Source organism: Gymnoscopelus braueri (genome assembly GCF_963280865.1).
Source record: "Gymnoscopelus braueri genome assembly, chromosome: 5".
NCBI lineage: Eukaryota > Metazoa > Chordata > Actinopteri > Myctophiformes > Myctophidae > Gymnoscopelus > Gymnoscopelus braueri.
In genome coordinates, this window is record NC_137606.1 from 55888038 (window position 1) to 55893037 (window position 5000).

The following is a 5000-nucleotide window of genomic DNA, read 5'->3' on the forward strand; positions in this document are numbered from 1 at the left end:
AGGAGAGAGCACTGAAAATGCATTTTCTGTTTAATAAAGAGCTGGAGAGACATTGGAGACACTTTTTACTGAACAAACACTCTATAACAATGAGTACTATCAGAATATAGAGCTATTTAACACTTATTTTAACCAAAGTAAATCACTTACCCTACCTTTAAATAAGTATAATAAATGGTTAATGGTGCTTTTTTTTATATGGGCTTCAGCGTCTTGCTTAATTGTATCGACTAAAACTATGGCGAAAAATATCTGAAATGCAATATCCGAAATGCATTTCAGTCGACTAAATCAATTGTAGATTCAGTCGACTAAAGTCTTGATGATATTTAGTCAACTAAAACTAGGCTAGAAGGCAGATGACTAAAATATGACAAAATAGATCAAAATGTGCTGTCAAAATCAACACTGACCACAACAACCACAAAAGTGGGTTAAAATATCAGTTCAGCGAGGGGTTTAAATCTTCCATGAACTTGACTTGTTTGACCCAAACACACCACTGCTTCACAAACTCACACACACCGTAACAGGCTTGACTGTTGCACAGACAACAGCTGTGTCTCAGATCAAAAGCACTCTCTATTTCCATGTGGCTACAAACTGTAGCCACAAAAACCACCATGCCCCGGCCCGGTGTACAATGTGCTACAGTAGATAGCCACAAGGAAATAAACCAGATGAAAAGGCCCAACCCGTGATGACAAAGGCTGTTTGTGGGGACTAGAAGTTCGGGCCGCTGCGCGGCCCTCACATCTAGCGTGACGCGTCGTACACTTCGCATCGCAGATCCAACGTACAGCCACCTCACAGTGTGAGCGAGAGTATTGTGTGAAAGTAGGTAGAAGTCGCTTATAATATTGGGACATGGCAACACTGGTGAAAAGTAAGGCAAATTCGCTTATAATCAGAGGACATGGCAACGCTGAGTGTCCTGTGCGCCTCTCTTTCTCTGTCCCTGTGTGTCTGTCCCCCTGTCTGTCGAATAAGGTTCGGTCCCACATAGAAGAGCCTAGTTGGGTTCCACCTAGGGCCCAGTCCCAGTTGGGACCCACCTCGGTCCCACATAGACTTGTCTAGTTGGGGCCCACCTAGGGCCCAGGTAGAACCCACCTAAAGCCCACATGGGCAACCCAGTGGGGACCCACCTCGGTCTCACATAGACCCCCTGGGAGTCTTGGGACCCCCACGAAACATCGCGGACCCCTTCTGAACCCTGCAAAACATCACAGACCCCTTCGGACCCCTGCGAAACATCACAGGGGTCCCTGGAGACCCTTGGGGGTCCCTGGAGACCTAGTGTGGTCTAGCTCTGAGATTAATGGAGTACAAAGGGAGAAAAAACGAAAGGGAAAGATGCAAACGAATTGTGTGTGTGCATTGCTTGTTGGTCGCGCAACCTGGCAACCCTGGGCTGAGGCAGACAACACATGGCGAACAGCGAACATGTCGCTCGCGCACCCAGGCAGACACAGACACGGTGAAGGAAAACGGGAAACTGTGAAGCCACAGAGGTTGTGCAAGAGGTTGCACATGAACTCTGCAGCCGCACTGAGGCGCTCCAACGCAAACACTGTGACATTAAGCTTCACACAACGAACATGAGCACAACAATTCGAATGGGATTATATAGAGGAGAACTGACAGCTCTACTGTGTGTCCGTGTGTCTCTTCCCCCCCCCCCACACACACACACACACACACACACACGCGCTCCTTGTCTCTCTCTCTCTCCCTCCCTCCCTCTTTCCCTCTTTCTCTCGCGCTCTCTCTCACCCTCTCTCTCTCTCTCTCTCTCTCTCTCTCTCTCTCTCTCTCTCTCTCTCTCTCTCTCTCTCTCTCTCTCTCTCTCTCTCTCTCCCTCTCTGTCTGTTAGAGCCATATGAAATCCTTTTTTTTTTTTCCCAATTCCGTTGTATTTTTTCCAAAATTCCGTTTTTTCCATTTTAATATTTCTGAATTCTGTATTTTGCTTTTTATACTCATTTTTACCATAAAGAAAGTGTCTGGTAAGTGGAAAGGAATAAATGTCCACAATTTAATAAGATATATAGTCCATTTAATGTTTAAAGTGCTGCAACACAGAAATACTGTGCAATTCAATTTTAAAGAGAAATAATAATATAAATAATAAACACTCCACCTCAGAGTTTTTCTCTTATAAGGGGTCATCATCATTACTTGACTTGGGTTTTGAAAATAGGCTTGCTATTTTCTGTTGAACTGCAGCAGGCTTCAGAATCTTTTTTGGTGGCATTTTACACCACTAACATTAATCTTTTATTTGTAATTGACGTTTGTTTAGTTTTTTTTTTCAAATGCGTTTACCCATAGAATCAGGTCTGCTGTCAGGGCACAGAGAAGTCACGTTTCATCGCCGCAGACGGCACTTGTTGTGTGTCACACGCAAAAGCGTTACCCAAAGAATTCGGTCTGAGCAGTGAGCATGCGCAAGATGGCGGCTCCGGTGTATTAGTTGTATCGTCTTTCTAAGACGATTTCTACGTGGATGTTATTGTTTATAAAGTAGGATAAAGTAGGATGTGGCCATGCAAAATGGTGGTGTTCCGTGGATTTGTAAAATTATTTTGATTAATTCCCAAGGCAACAGCGCGAGGCTGTTCTGTCCTCTCTCTCTCCCCCTCTCTCTCTCTCTCTCTCTCTCTCTCTCGCCCTCCCTCCCTCTTTCCCCCTCTCTCTCTCTTTCCCCTGTCCTTCTCTCTCTCTCTCTCTATCTCTGTCTCTCTCTCCCCCTCCCTCCCTCCCACGCTCTCGCTCTCTCTCTCCCCCCTCCCTCCCTCCCTCCCTCCCTCCCTCTCTCTCTCTCCCCCCCTCGCTCCCTCCCTCGCTCTCTCTCTCACCCCTCTCTCTCTCTCTCCCTCCCGTCAAAGGGTGCGCACTGTGTCGCAGATGATTGGCTGTTTAAAAAAGACCTGGCGGAAGTAAATTGCGAGCTGAAATATAGAGCACTTTATGATTATTATAAAAGGAGACACATGTGAAGGTGGAAAATAAAATAGAAGTCTTTATATACTTTTGCATGAGCGATTTTTGTAGCAAGTTGGGAGAGAAGTGGAGCAGTGCTTTGGCCGTGAGTTGTTCCTAAGAGGTTGAGGTTCCAAAAGGGACACCTCTCTGTTTGAGTGGTGAGATGACTGATTTCCCACACTTTTTAGTTTGAGACCCAAAGGAGAAATTTGATGTCTCCCTACTGGGACCCAAACCCGTGAAAATAGCAGATATACAAGCTCACAACGCGTTGCATCGCGTGTAACAACAGAGAATACCTTTTTTATTTTATTACCATAATCAAACACACTGAAGATACCATAACAAAACACCAAACAAGCCAGAACTAACCCAAACTAAATAAAATCCCTCTGTAGTGAGACAAGAGAAAGAAAAAAAATACTATTGTATATCGTCTCTGTCGGGTGGAAACCTCTCTTACGTCCAAAATGTTTACTTTTCAGGATTCAAATTCAAAAACGGCAAAAGTAGCAGATCAACAAGCTCGAAGCGCTTGAGCGCCGCGTTTCGAGCTTGTAGATCTGCTACTTTTGATGCTTTCGTGTGAACTGTAGCATCAACTAGGGCGTTCATTTACGAAACAAAACACAAAAAGTTAACATAAGGAGATAAAGAGGTTTCTGCCCGACAGCAACGATAACACACATCCTCCAGGAGATCGTTATCTCTCAGAGCAGCATACAGTACGCTCTCAGCTCCCAGGCATATATACATAGTTATGGTATTGTATTGCATAAGCAGCTAAATGGCGCATAATTATGCGGGAGTAACGTTTTTTCAAAAAGGCCGCATCGCGTCGCATAATATGCGCATCGCATCGCATAATATGAGCATCGCATCGCATAATATGCGCATCGCATCGCATAATATGAGCATCGCATCGCATAATATGAGCATCGCATCGCATAATATGAGCATCGCATTGCATAATATGAGCATCGCATCGCATAATATGAGCATCGCATCGCATAATATGAGCATCGCATCGCATAATATGCGCATCGCATCGCATAATATGAGCATCGCATCGCATAATATGAGCATCGCATCGCATAATATGCGCATCGCATCGCATAATATGAGCATCGCATCGCATAATATGCGCATCGCATCGCATAATATGAGCATCGCATCACATAATATGAGCATCGCATCGCATAATATGAGCATCGCATCGCATAATATGCGCATCGCATCGCATAATATGAGCATCGCATCGCATAATATGAGCATCGCATCGCATAATATGCGCATCGCATCGCATAATATGAGCATCGCATCGCATAATATGAGCATCGCATCGCATAATATGAGCATCGCATCGCATAATATGAGCATCGCATCGCATAATATGAGCATCGCATCGCATAATATGAGCATCGCATCGCATAATATGAGCATCGCATCGCATAATATGCGCATCGCATCGCATAATATGAGCATCGCATCGCATAATATGAGCATCGCATCGCATAATATGCGCATCGCATCGCATAATATGCGCATCGCATCGCATAATATGAGCATCGCATCGCATAATATGAGCATCGCATCGCATAATATGAGCATCGCATCGCATAATATGAGCATCGCATCGCATAATATGCGCTTCGCATCGCATAATATGCGCTTCACATCACATAATATGCGCATCGCATCGCATAATATGCGCATTGCATCGCATAACATGTGCATTGCATAATATGCGCATCGCATAGCATAATATGCGCATCGCATCGCATAATATGCGCATCGCATCGCATATTTCCGGATTTTTCGCAACTTTTCGCATATCGCATATTTCGCATATTGCCGCATATTTCACAACTTTCCGCATATTTCGCAACTTCCCACAATTTCACAGCATAAAATTGAAAAAAAAAAACTGTTGTTTCATTGCAAAATCCAGGATTTTAGCCCGCATAATCAAGAGTTTTAGCCCGCATAATCAAGGATTTTTGCCCGCGTTT

The 5000-nt window shown here is 44.4% G+C and overlaps 1 protein-coding gene across 1 annotated transcript in view; it reads right to left on the minus strand.

Annotated features, from left to right (window-relative positions):
• gucy1a2 (guanylate cyclase 1, soluble, alpha 2) overlaps positions 1 to 5000 on the minus strand; it is a gene marked incomplete at its 3' end in the record, with an annotated part of 66993 nt that overhangs the window by 48751 nt on the left and 13242 nt on the right.